At 46.3% G+C, this 13,716-nt stretch overlaps 1 pseudogene; it reads right to left on the minus strand.

Annotated features, from left to right (window-relative positions):
- Window positions 1-5,431: 5,431 nt before the first annotated feature.
- LOC149273475 (numb-like protein) lies at window positions 5,432-12,706 on the minus strand (annotated as a pseudogene).
- Window positions 12,707-13,716: the final 1,010 nt, after the last annotated feature.

Consider the following 13,716-nt stretch of genomic DNA (forward strand, 5'->3'; position numbering starts at 1 on the left):
CATGCTATAGGGTTTGTCACATATGGTGGAGAATGCAGGCAAAGCACTGCTATGGTCTGTGGGCAGAAAGCAGGAACCAAGTGAACAACTGAGTGGATGCTGGTGACGAGTGCTACACTGGATCCAGGAACCCCAAGTGTTGTGCGGCCTGAAGCTACCAAGCTGCAGTGGATGTGCCAGAAGTTATTACAGCTTAAACCAGAGGATTGAGTGGAAACTCTGCAAAGACTGTTGCGTGGTATGTGCCCTTGTGTATTGCTGGCTGAAATACATATGCTTATGGAGGATGGCCTTGATGTGTTTGTGACGACTTATTGATGATCCGGACGTGAAGGTTCTATTTGCTGGATAAAAGTATTGCGTATCTGTGAAACCTGCAAAAGAAAAGCATTTTGTCGCTATGACCTGCTGGTAATTACTTAATTGCATACTGCAGAGGAAGCGATTAAAGACCTGGAGTACAATCTCTTGGATTTGTGTATTGCAGTGACTGCTAGTCTAATGCAAGATGGGAAAAGGACAGCAAAGCAGAAATAAAATGTCCTTTCCATGTTTCACTCGCCAGCCAACCTGCAGTGGATATGTGGAACCACTGAAACTGGCACAAGAGGCATATATAAAGTGTGCAGGGTCCTGTATTGAGGCACAAGAGTTAAAGGAGGAAATTGAATCCTTAAAGTGGCTGCACCAGGGTGAAGTCTCTGATTTGAACTTGCAGCTGAAAGAAGTAACCGATAAACTAAATGCCGCAGAAAAGAAAGTGGGAATGCTACCTATGTCTTGCAATTGTGTACATGGGGACAAAAGAGACTGTACAGTAGCTAGAGAAAGTCTTTCACCGGTGGTTCTTCAACTTCAGGAGGAGAAACACAAATTACAGAGAGACTGTGAAATTAAGAGACTGACAGAGTTAAATGTTTGCTATGACAAACTGAGTCGTGGTGTATGTAACAATGTGGCATGGACTACTAAGCTCAGGAAAGTGGAAGCTATGCCCAGAGATGAGCTGAATCTCTATGTGATTGAGCAGTCAGAGTATGTTGGGAAACAGATCTGCAAGAACAAAAAACTGACTGATGAGTGTATGCTAAAAGAACTTGAATTAATAAAGGTTAAAAAACAAGCAGCACAATTACAGGAGCAATTGCGCCGAACTATTGGCCAGCTTGAGGGAGAAAACCTCACTTTGCAAAATGAAGTGGCTGCTTCTAGAGAAAAGCATTGTGTTGACCTGTCAGCAAAACTTCAAGAGATGCAACAGTTGCAGGAACAAAAGCTGGTGGTTGAAAAACGTCTCGCGGAGGTGTCCCAGAAAGGTAAAGAGGATGCAGAGCGTGTATTCGGGCTCCTTTCTGAGAATAGCAGTGTGAATTTAACACTTGCAGTTGAGCGTCTAGAAAAGGTAAAGCTGCAGGAGACTATAAAACAACTACAAGATGAAATCCAAGTCTTGTTTAAATCCAGTGAAGAGAGTGCTGAACTTCATAAGGCTAATTCAACACTAAACGACATGTATTCCCAAGTAAAGGCTGAACTGGAATATTGCAAGGATCAGCTACAGGCCAGAGAAGGCCAGCTAAAGCAAATGGGGGCAGTTATGCTTCTAAAAGAGGAGGAGTTAGCATTGGCTATCCGCTCCAGAGATCAAGCTTTAAGGGAAAGAGATACGGTCCAATGTAAGCTGGAAGCAATACCGACTAATACAGAGCGGGACAGGCAAACATTATTCATGCAGCTTGCTGATATCCAGGCTGAGAGAGACAAAATGGCAGAGAGTCTGGAGACCGCCCAGACTTCGAATGTAAAGCTTGAACAAGTTGGGCTTGAACTGGATAAAGCCAATAAATCCCTCAGGCATCAACTGGCAATATCAACCTTAGAGCTGAGAGAGGTGAAAGCAACCCTTGAGGAACAAAGGGTTACTGCAGTAGAAAAACACAGACTACAACTCCAGTTAGATGAACTGGGTCTACAGCTAGCTGAAGAGAGGGAGGCCAAGCTAGCTCTGCAGCAACAGATTAAGGTCCAGGAGGAAGAGGACACCGTATCTGAAACGTTAAATATTGTACAAGCAGCAGATGAGCGGCCACAGTACAATACAAGATGTCTGGAGAAAAAGACTGTGATTAAGAATGCCATTAAATGTAAGCTTTATGGGTTAAGTGAAGGAGGGTCCATGCATGGTGCTAGCAGTACTGGCCAACTAGAATATCAACATGGCAGTAAGCTACTCCAGGGAGCAGCTGGTCCCAGGTCCAGCAGAAGCCATACTTCAAAGGAGGAACCTTCTACAGGTGACAGTAAGGTCCGTCCATTACACGCATCTGGGGTAAGAGGACATAAAAATGGGCTTGGTATTAAAAGGAGTGATGGTGAACAAGCTACTGGGAAACAGCTGGAAGATGGTGTGCACTTGGCTGTATCGCGTAGACCACGCAGGGTAAAACTTTTGGATGAGCAAGCTACAATGGTGTTCATTTGTACAGAGAAGAGACATGGCTGTGCAGTGTGTTTCCCATTCACTGATGGTTGCAGAAACCCAGAAGGGCAGACGGATACAAGGAGAAAGTATCCACTACCGGGCCACATTTATGGTGTGTGGAAAGGAAAGCCCCCTGATGCCAACCTAAGAGGGACGTCATCAGCAGAGCTGCTTAGTCCCATGGTCGCTCAGCCCCATGGTTCTGAGCTGGTGGGGAGGATATGTGACCGTGTGAACCCCAGGGAGATGATTAGCATGGCATCTGAGTACAGCTGCTATGCAGATTATACATATGGGTCCCTGGGGTGGAGCAATTGGAGAGCAGGGTGGGCCAATGCTCCATTCCCCCATTCTGTGGAAACTCCATGCCGGGTTTTCCAGGAGGCAAGAAATCTGCAGGATCCGGTCCGGGATTTCTATGAGGCCGGCGTCAGGCACAGGTGCTGGGCATTAAAAACCCCTGGAGCCTGATACTCAGCAAGACTGTTGGGGGAAGAGGAAGTTCCCTGTGCTCCCAGGGCAAGGAGAGGCCCTGAAGAAGACTATCCCTGAGCCAAGTGAGGCAATACCTGCCTGGACATTTTGTGTGCTGTCTGGGGGAGGTTTTCCAGAGCCTGGCGTAGCTGGGTCTGGTTGGGAGGTTGAGGTAGTGGGTGATTAGGCTGGTCAGTTTAGACCAGCATAGTTAAGTTAGAGAGGGCTCCAATTGGGAGCTAGGTTTTCTTTTTATGATTTGGTTTTTGGGGTTTAAGTGGTTAAAATAAAGCGCTGTTTTGTTTAAAGCTGCTGTTCCTGACTCTGATTGCCCTAGAGGACTGTGCTTAGGACCCCTAAAAGTGACATGTATGGCCCTCATGCTATAGGGTTTGTCACAGCACGTACACGGATACATATATACTGTATGTAGAGTTCATACACTCGCGTGTAAGTCTTTGCCGTATATACACAGCTTTTTTTTCTGCGTTTAGTCTTTATTTGGCTATTTTATTTTACGCTTTAAACAGACACCTGAGTCGTTAAATCTGTAAAACACGCGTGTGGGTATACACATGCACACACGTTTTTTTTGGGGGGGGGCAGGGGGGGATCTGTACCTGCTCTTTGACAGCTCAGTAATCTGGGTGGCTTTAACCCTTTACATGCCAGGGCTGGCGAGCGATCTTAATTCCAAGAGCCGAACCCCCCCGAAGAGCTTCTCCTGGTGGAAGAGAAACGCGTCGGGGGTCGCGCAGGGCCATGGATCGGTCAGCTCTCCTGCAAACTCCTGGTTTAGAAAATAATCCCTATGGGTGAGCATGATGGGAGTTGGAGTGAAAAGTAGTTGAAACGTACGACTCCCTTTTGGCTGGCCACGAGGCGAGAAACGTGTTGTTTAGACGTTTACCCAGTACATTATATATATATATATATATATATATATATATATATATTATATACACACACACACACACACACACACACACACACACACACTGGGCCCCTGACCCTCGGAAACCCCATTCGGAACGCGGCAGAAGACAGATTTTGGCCGCCGGGTTCCATCTGAGAATTCCAGAAATGTAAAAAATAAAAAATGAAGTGAAATATATAATTATGTGTATATACTGTATATATATTTTATTTAAATCTACGGACAATGAAGACGCAATCAGATACAGAACTTCCATTGGATGCCTTCCCTGCCACTTGAGCTTACAGGGGGAGGTCGGGGTTTCCCGTCGAGCCTAAAATAATTTATTTTTATTTTTTCTTAGACTTTTTCCCATTTGCGGCACATCAGCTGCCGTGGACTACATATCCCACAATGCACGGGGAGCAATCGTATTCCGCAGCCATACCTGCGGACCGCTGAACCCGGACACCCGCCTGAGCATCAGCCGCTCGGTATACACCCGCAGAATGTTAAAGGGTTAACGCCTCTGAATTTAATATTTGTTATTTGGTTGGGGGTTTTTTTGTTTGTTTTTTTTTTACATTCTATAAAAGACATTCAACTAAGACAAAGATATATATTAAATATACAATACATTTGGCATTTAAATTAAAACGATAAAAAAAATAAACTATATTGAAGGTTCTAATGCCGGCTCGCGCATGGGCGGGCTGCATTTACTGGCGTTTCCGTGTAACCGTAAAGGGAATTTGGCACAAGAAATTTAGGTTCGTTATGAAACCCCCCATCTTTACGGACCAGAGAGACCCCCCGCCCCGTGTATACGCATTTATATACCATGGAATCTATAGATTATATATGGGAGGGGCTATAGGCATTGTTTGAAATCCAGGGGGGAGGGACGGTCACATGGTTAAGAAACCAGCCTTCATAAAAAAAATAAAATAATAATATTAAAGATAATAATAATAAAATTTGCACCGATGGGGTATTTATCAATATAAAACCGGAGTAATTCTCATTTTTATGGGATTTTTTTCTCTGATAAATAAGGAATCATCGCTTTGGTCCAGGACCGAGCCGGTGTAGCCGTCTATGCCAACAGAGCACGTCGCCCCCGCAATCACTTACCTAACACCCCCACTTACATACCTATTCTCCCATAGTCTCACCCCGTGGACCCCCCACGCCGTTTTAATCCAGCCCCCCCACAGTTACCATCCTGAAAATTTCCGAAAAGCCATTAACCAAACTTACGTTACTTTCATGAACGGGTTAAAGCCGCCCCCGGCCCCCCCGACAACCCAAACCGTTTCTAAAAACCGTTATTTCTGAAACAAACGTCTCCCGGGTCGCCCAGCAGTTGGAGAAGATTACACGGCACGGGGCCATCTTTACGGAAGCCTGGTGCCGATTCGTTGCGAGAGCCACCGAGACTCCATCGTCCCCAGCAAAGAGTTCGGGGAATCGCCGCTTAGGAGAAGTCTTACTGGCCGCGGACGATCTACTCGTTGAACCTGAACTCAAGTTTTTCGTTTCCAGATGGGCCGTATTGGCTACAATTCTATCTGGAAGGTCTTCTGCAGTTCGTTGGAGAACGGGTTGGCCAACCGTTGTTGGGACTTGGACTCCAGGGCGGCCCACTGAGCTTCAAACTGGTCTACCTCCTGTGCGGTGGACGCCAGTCTTAGCTGGCTGGGGTCCGGAGGCCACGTAGTACCGTTGGTGGCGGCATGCGCCTTTGGTCCCAACTGAGTGGGTTGGAATGAGGTAGGGTTCTGGACACTGGCGTTGGTGGGATGCAAGCTGCTCGGAGGAAACGGATTGGCTTTACTGGCCATGTTGGAAGATGGTACTTGGGTGGCCGAGCAGAAGACATTGGCCACCATCTGCGAAGGGGTGATGCCCACTACAGGAACACTAGGAGTAGGGTAAGGCATGCTGTTGGCCATGGCTGGTGCATACCCACCTATGGGTATGTAGGCAGGCTGCATGTGAGGTGCGATAAACATGCCAACCTGCGGAGGAGCCGCCTCATACGGTACTGGATATGCCTGCATGGGGGCCGCTACCGGCACGGACATGGGAACCATAGGCTGGGACGGAGGGGGTGGTTGTTGTTGCTGCTGCTGTTGCGCTTTCGCCGCCTTCGCTACCTCTTCCAGCCAACGCTCGGCCTCCGATGGCGTCCGCCGATGTCCCATCTGGAAGTTCGACGGGGCGGATGTGGTCACTGCCGGTTCTGCCCAGCCGGGGGCACCTGAAACACACAGACGCGAAGCAGCTTCATGAATATTTCTCCGCATGTAAATCGCATTCGAGGAAAGACGTCGAGACGGCCGGTAATACCTACATGCCAATACCGCTTGTGGGCGGGGCTTAGTTCAGGGTGGGCAGGGAATAAGAGGATGTGGGTGGGGCTAGCAACAGCAAATAAATAGGAAGCAATTGGGTTTGTAAGCCACATTCCTGCTGCTCCGGGCCCTGTCCGCCATTGGCAAAGACTAACCAACCTGGGTCCAATGCTTGCCCTGGGGGCAGTTCGTGGGGCAAACAAGAGCCATTGGAAGCAGAGAAGGTCTATAAATTTTGTACTTTTTATAATAATAAAAAAAATAAAAAAAAATCAACGTTTTTTCCGTATAGATCAAAATCCTCAGTTTTAGGGTCTTTTATGAGTAAATCTTGTGAAAATGCGAACTCCACCCCCCCCCCCCATACGCCGTTGAGCCTCCTGCGGAGTGATGGATGTTGGCTTTATGGCATGGAAGGGCCACTCATTCTCACCTTGCGTGACCTGCGGCGGGGGAGGGAGACTGGGGACCGTAGTGGGGGTCCTCGTTCCATTGGAATTGATAAAGGGGTCTTCGGCGGCTTTGTTGGTGAAGGAGTTGTTTATCTGGTTACAGAGATCGGTGATCCCGTCAGCTTCTTGAAGAACCGACGTCTCTAATTCTGGAACTGAGAACAGAAAGAAAATCAGGGATTACAGAAAAAAAACACCCCAAAAAATCTAAAAAAAATAAACGCTAATCAGGCTTCAGGACTCGCACGAAAGAGGCAGGCGGCGGGACGTTAATCCGGCAGCTCGCGGATCACACGGCTGAGCCCGTTACTGCCAAAACCGCCCCGTGGGCTCAGACATCGCCCCGCGTCCTGGGGTAATATTAAAGGGGCAGTAAAGTCTGACGGCAGCCCCTGAATGCTTCATTTTAACCAAATAAACCCCAAAACCCTGCTTTACAAAGACCCCAGACAGGCATATACTGTAACTCAACTGCTTTGACCCTCCCAGGCATCCTAACCCCAGAGAAGGTCTTATGGTGGGATTCCAAGTCTACCCCCCCCGCCCTCTGTATATTTAATACCCCCCCACCTTGGTTCTTGTCCTGGAAGTTGGTTTTTCGCTGCAGGGTGGACGGCAGCTCGTTGAGTCGGAGGGAGAGCTGGCGTTTAAAGGGAGAGTTTTTCTGGCTGAGCGCAGGGAAGCCGCGGAACGAACCCTGCCTCACCAGCTGCTCCAGGGGCGCGTGCCGTCGGGGGATGGCGTGCTGCCCCCCGGCCTCTCCTTTCTCGCCAGGGACCGCCGCGCACTGCGGGGGGCGACTGGGTCTCGGGCTGCGCTGGTACCGCCGCGCTGGGTCCCGGTCCCGCTCCCACTGCCGGTGCGTTTGAAGGCGTATTCTGGGCAGATTCAGCTATTACTATAAAAATAAATATTAATATTAAGTAGCTTAAAAAAAAATACAAAATAAAATATATATATAAAAAAATCAAACGATAAAACGGTCAATTGAAAATATATATTTATTTATGCCAAGAGTTCACAAAATACCAGAAAGTCGCTATTTATTCCCAAATCCTCCCACGGGAAGAAAACGTAACTCTCGGCCAACTCTGATGACAACCCTAATGTCGACAGCACTTAGTGAGTTAATACAATGAGGTGTTTATCGTTTTTAAGGAAAAAAAATAAAAATAAAAAAAATGTAAAAAATTATTCAGAGGATTTATTATTCAAAAATATTAAAATATATATTTGCTTTTAGATATTTAGTATTTCTTAGAAGTGGGTATAAAAAAAATATAAAAAAAAAAAAAAAGTTATAAAATTAAAGAAGCCATAAAATAGAATTTTACACCCAAGAAACAGCGTCCGTTATCTTCATGTTTCTGAAGAGAATTTTCGTTGTTACAATTTTTTGAGGTTTTTTAAAATAGAAAAATTCTCGACGAATGGAAACGGGGCGATGGACGGCGAACGGCAGGATCAGTTCTCAACGAGGCCATCTCCGCCTAGGGGCCACTACTCCGCCTAGGGGCCACTCACCTTTCTTTTTGTCCTGAAGATGTTTCATGACCTCCTCGCGCTCGGCTTGCTGGGAAGCGGACGTCACGCGGAACGAGCCCTCTCGCGCGAAGCTGGTGCGGCTGGCATCGAACGAGGCGGTCACGCCGCACTCCTTCTCCCGTTTCTGCTTGCGCTCTAGACAGGCGGCGAAGGCGCAGCCCACGGCGTGGCTCAGACGCTCCCCCTGCGGCGAGAAAAAAGGTCAGCAAAGGCCGGAAGGGGAAACAATTCACAACGCGGGATTTACCAATAATAATAATAATAATAAATTAATAATAATAAAAAATATATAATATAAATGCAAAAAACAAAAAAGCTTTTTTTGACACCAAACCTGTTTTTTTTATTTTTTTATTTATTTATTAAGACCAGGTGCCCTTTATTTAAAAAACATATCAGAAAGCGATGCTGTGTTATATATTTGTTAAGTACCCCAACTTTAAATTGTACTTTAAGCTCTGACATATACCGCAGCGCTTTTTAATAATAATAAAAATAAACCCCCTCCCCCCCCAAAGCCCAGGACCTGATGTTCCACAGATCTCACCGAATCCTTCAGCGCCATGAAGCAGTGACAGATCCAGCGGCGGGTGGTGCCGTCCCGGCAGATGTAGGAGAACGCCTTGTCGAAGTTACGGTCGGGGGCGCAGAACGACACCTTCTCGATGGTCTGATCCACAATCAGGTCCTGTACACGAGGCAAATGGGACGCGAGACAAAACGACCAAAGAAAGAGTTAAAAATGCACAAACCAGAATTACATAAAATTAAAAAAAAAATAGACATTTTTTGCCAGGAACACTTAAATGTCATGTGACGAAAAAAAAACAATGGTTTTTCTATTAAAGCTTCAAAAAGGAAAAAACACAAAAATCTAAACATCCAGAATGACCTGGGGGGGGGGGGGGGGGGAAAGCAATATTCTGTTACACGTTCGCTCTTCTGAGCAGAACCCCCAGGAGGAAGTACATGGTGCGCGGGAAATTAACTTCCCCTGTTGCCGTCGCTCTAATCATGGCCACCGATAATAATCTCATTTACACAATCATGTGGATCCAATAACTTCCTTTCAGTTTTTCACTTTATTTTTCCATTACATTTTCTTTTTTTTATTTTATTTTGGAAAAAAAAATAAAAAATGATATATTTTTTTAAAATGCTGTTATTTTCCATTATTCAGCAATGTTAACGACTATAAAAATGTGGCACTTTTGGTTATTTTTCTTTCCATGTTTTATTTCCCCCCATTATTTTTCTGATTTTTAAAAATTTTTTTACTTTATTATTTTAAATACCATTTTATTGCCCCCCCCCCATTATTCACCAATTTTAAGGACTGTAAAAACGCAGCGATTTTGGTTATTTTTCTTTCCGTGTTTCCAGCCCCTGTGCTGATCTCTTTGCCCTTTTAATAACCCCGTTAGAGGGCTGATCCGGTGACTTTGCCCATCGTTAATCGTTATTAACCTGGCTGGAGGGTGAGTGGATTCCGTCCCCCCAGGTCCGGGTCTGCCGGTCACAGTCTGTCCTCAGCCTGCTTTCACATGACGTCTCATTAACCCTTCTAATAGCCTCCTGTATTCTGCAGGTTACGGCACTAAAAGGGTTAACACAGAAGCTGCCCCTATAGTCTGGTGGAGAGCATAATGTTGCAGAGCCAATAATTTGCCTGATTTATAAGAAAAACGGCGGTATACGAGAAAATGTCTTTAGGATCCACCCCACTCCTTTGTTAGTTCATCCGAAGAAGAGACTTCCGAGGCTCCGAAAGCTTATGTAAACGTGAATAATGCATGACAACTGTATTAGGCTTAGAACGATTAATGTAATACTTCTGCTCACCACAAGGGGGAGCCGTGAGAGACTTCATTCCCCCCTACAAGCGTAATAAAAACCGACTTAACCCCGCGATACCGCCCGGCCCAGGAAATAACTAAAATGTCTGGATTTATTTAGAGGGAAAGCAGGAGACGGCCTGCGACTCCAGAACATACACACGTCACGCGTCACACATCCGGGACGTATCAGCCATGTACTGCGCTGCGGAGTATGACGGCGATATATAAATAATAATAAGACATTGTACAGCGCTGCGGAGTATGACGGCGATATATAAATAATAATAACACATTGTACAGCGCTGCGGAGTATGATGGCGATATATAAATAATAACAACAACACATTGTACAGCGCTGCGGAGTATGACGGCGATATATAAATAATAACAACAACACACATTGTACAGCGCTGCGGAGTATGACAGTGATATATAAATAATAACACATTGTACAGCGCTGTGGAGTATGACGGCGATATATAAATAATAATAACACACATTGTACAGCGCTGCGGAGTATGACGGCGATATATAAATAATAACACACATTGTACAGCGCTGCGGAGTATGGCGGCGATATATAAATAATAACACACATTGTACAGCGCTGCGGAGTATGGCGGCGATATATAAATAATAATAACACACATTGTACAGCGCTGCGGAGTATGGCGGCGATATATAAATAATAAATACCGTATTTGCTCGATTACAAGATGAACCCCCAAAATTTAAATATTTCTGGTAATTTAGGAAAAAAAGAAAAAGCTTGAATATAGGAAAAAAGTTTTATTAAATATTAATTCATATAAAGTATGTTTTCATATTTAATAAAAACTACAATTGAGAAAAAAAATACGTTTTTGGTTTTTATTTCCTTTTATTTGCTTACCTGCCCCCCCTGTATGCCACTCTTACCCTCCCCCGATTTACCCGTGCTTCGGATTCCTTGGTGTGCAGTGAGGGGCAGCCGGTGGGCGATGCGCTCAGACAACCTCCACTGCCGACACTTTCATTGGAGCTTCTATGACTGAGCACCAGAAGGTCATCTGACACTGGCCCCCATCATAGAAGCCCCGGTGGAAGTGCCGGCAGCAGCGTAAGTTGTCTGAGATCATCCCACAAATGCCCACCGGCTGCCGGGGAGGAGGATCGGGGTCCCTGCGGCGCTGCGGGGGATCTGCATCTCGTAGTCAGAATATAAGACATTTGCTCTGAAAAAAACCTTGTCTTATAATCAAGCAAATACGGTAACGATGGTAAGTAGTAGCCTATGTGCCTGAGAATTGGGGGGTTTGTTGCCCCCGTTTCCATGACTATACCACCTTAAACCCCCCCCCCCCCCATTTACCAACCTTGGTTTTATCGTCCACCACACGCAGACCGTCTGCCGACACCCAAAGAATGGCCTTCACCGACTTCTTACCGAGCTGCAAACCAGAGGCAAGAAGGTTTAACGGGAGCGTATGAACAGAATCTTTTACTTTACTGAGAGGGTGGTAGATAAGTGGAACGGCCTCCCAGCAGAAGTCGTAGAGGGTAATACGGTGAGGGTATTAAACACGCATGGGATAGACATACGGATCCTGAATCTAAGACGAGACCAACGACTGATTAAGGTTGGAGTCGTTACAGCAGGAGAAACGGGCGACTAGACGGGGGCCGGATGGGGCCGATCTGCCGACAGGGTCTGGGTTTCTATATGCTCAGTTATGGAAGCGTGTGTTCATGTATGTGAATGTAGGCGTGTAATTGCCGGTGATGTAATCATATATCCCAATGAAATATAAGCTGATTCCTTTGATGTGGATTTTTTCCTCCCTGGTCACTTCCTAATTCCTTCCCAGAAACCCAGGGAGCAGAAGGGGGGGGCTTTCATCTTATCTCTGCTCCCCACATGGCAGAAGATTTCCTCCCCGACAGACTCCGCTCAGCCTCGTATTCCTCAGTAAAAGAGACCTCCGAGGCCTGGGAAGCTTTTGTAACTTTTTATTTTTTTTTGCGTTCCCCGAATAAATAACTCACCAGCTTCAGCTTCTTCACGGCGTCCTCGCAGACGTGCATGCCTCGCGATTCCTCCACCTCTACATGGCCCAGATACTGCGAACACAGCAGAGACAGATGGCGCGGTTATACTCAGCACTGTACACTGTACGGGGGGGGGGGAGCGCTAAGTAAACAGGGATAGTTTATTTTCTGTAGGTTGTAGTACTGTGGGAAGTTTTCCTTTACTGAGAGGGTGGGGGATACGTGGAACAGCCCCCCAGCAGAGGTGGTAGAGGGTAATACAGTGAGGGGATTAAGCATGCACGGGATAGACATACGGCTCCTGAATCTAAGACGAGACCGACGACTGATTAAGGTTTGAGTCTTTACAGCAGGAGAAACGGGCGACTAGACGGGGGCCGGATGGGGCCGATCTGCCGGCAGGTAAATTAAGTTTTGGGACGGAGTGTTCCGGGTAAATATGCTTTCTCGTTATTAGCGCTCGGACGCTCTCTCCGACGCTCTCTCACCCGCACTGGGAAGCTGCATTTGCCCCTCCGGACGGCCTCCTCGTCGGCCCCCCACTGATGGGGCCGGCTGGCTTCGGGGACGTAGGTTTGCTTTTTCCGTCGGAAACTCTGGCGCAGCTTGTTCATCTCAGGAGCTGCCGGACTGGCGAAAAAAAACGACACAAACCGTTAATAATTATAATAATAATAAATATCTTCTATTTCTATAGCGCCAACAATCCCCGCTGCGCTACTTACAGTCCCTACATACAAAAGGCTCTGACAGGACTAGAACCCACAGACCGAGCCCAGCCGGTACTTCCGATGTAACCAGAAATACACAAACGATACAAAGTATCGAGACATTAACCCCGCGCCTGCCAGGATCCTGCAAAGTACCTTAACAATAATAATATATAAAATGATATTATCCCCGATACGTATATTCAGGGCATGCAACAGACGAACCGATGCATCAGGTGGTGGAGGCTCGGCTCATGAGCTTACAGTCTGTATAGACTTTCGGTGGCCTGGCACTGAAATAGTTATAAAAATTCCCAGAATTTCATTTAAAAAAAAAGTTTTCTCCGCCCTTCCAGATTTTGTTAGAAAAGATTGAAAGCATAGGAGAGAAAAAATAATAACTATGGAAACGGGGGAAATCAGAGAAAGTGAAAATAGGTAAAAATAACCAAATAAGGGGTTAATTCTTGGAGTTGAAAGGGTTACGGGAGCACGGAGACCCCCCTGCAGAGGAAGAAGATTTCATATCCAGCCATTAACCGCGTCCCGGTAACCGTCCAGATCCAATTAACCCCGTAGTGTGCGAGATTCGCCCCGGCCAATAGAATGTCACCTGGATTCTATAAGCCCCGCCCGTACAGTATATAGAGATCGATATTTAGCGAGATATTCCGCTGCGCTCCACGGCCGGGAAGAATATTGATAAATCCTGTTTTATAAACCCCCCCTCCCCCCAAACAGTGTGGGTGGAAATAATTTGCCATTTTCTGGAACAGAATATTTTCCAGTCTAAAAAACAAATTAATGGGAATTAACAGCCCCCCCCCCCGCGATTTTAAGGTTAATTACAAGAGTGATCTAGCAAAATAATGCCGAGCCTCCCTCGAAAGGGTTAACAGAATGGTGGTGAGGGG

This window comes from Sceloporus occidentalis, unplaced genomic scaffold (assembly GCF_023333645.1).
Source record: "Sceloporus occidentalis isolate IW3139 unplaced genomic scaffold, rSceOcc1.0.p SCAF_373, whole genome shotgun sequence".
In the NCBI taxonomy this organism is placed as follows: Eukaryota; Metazoa; Chordata; class Lepidosauria; order Squamata; family Phrynosomatidae; genus Sceloporus; species Sceloporus occidentalis.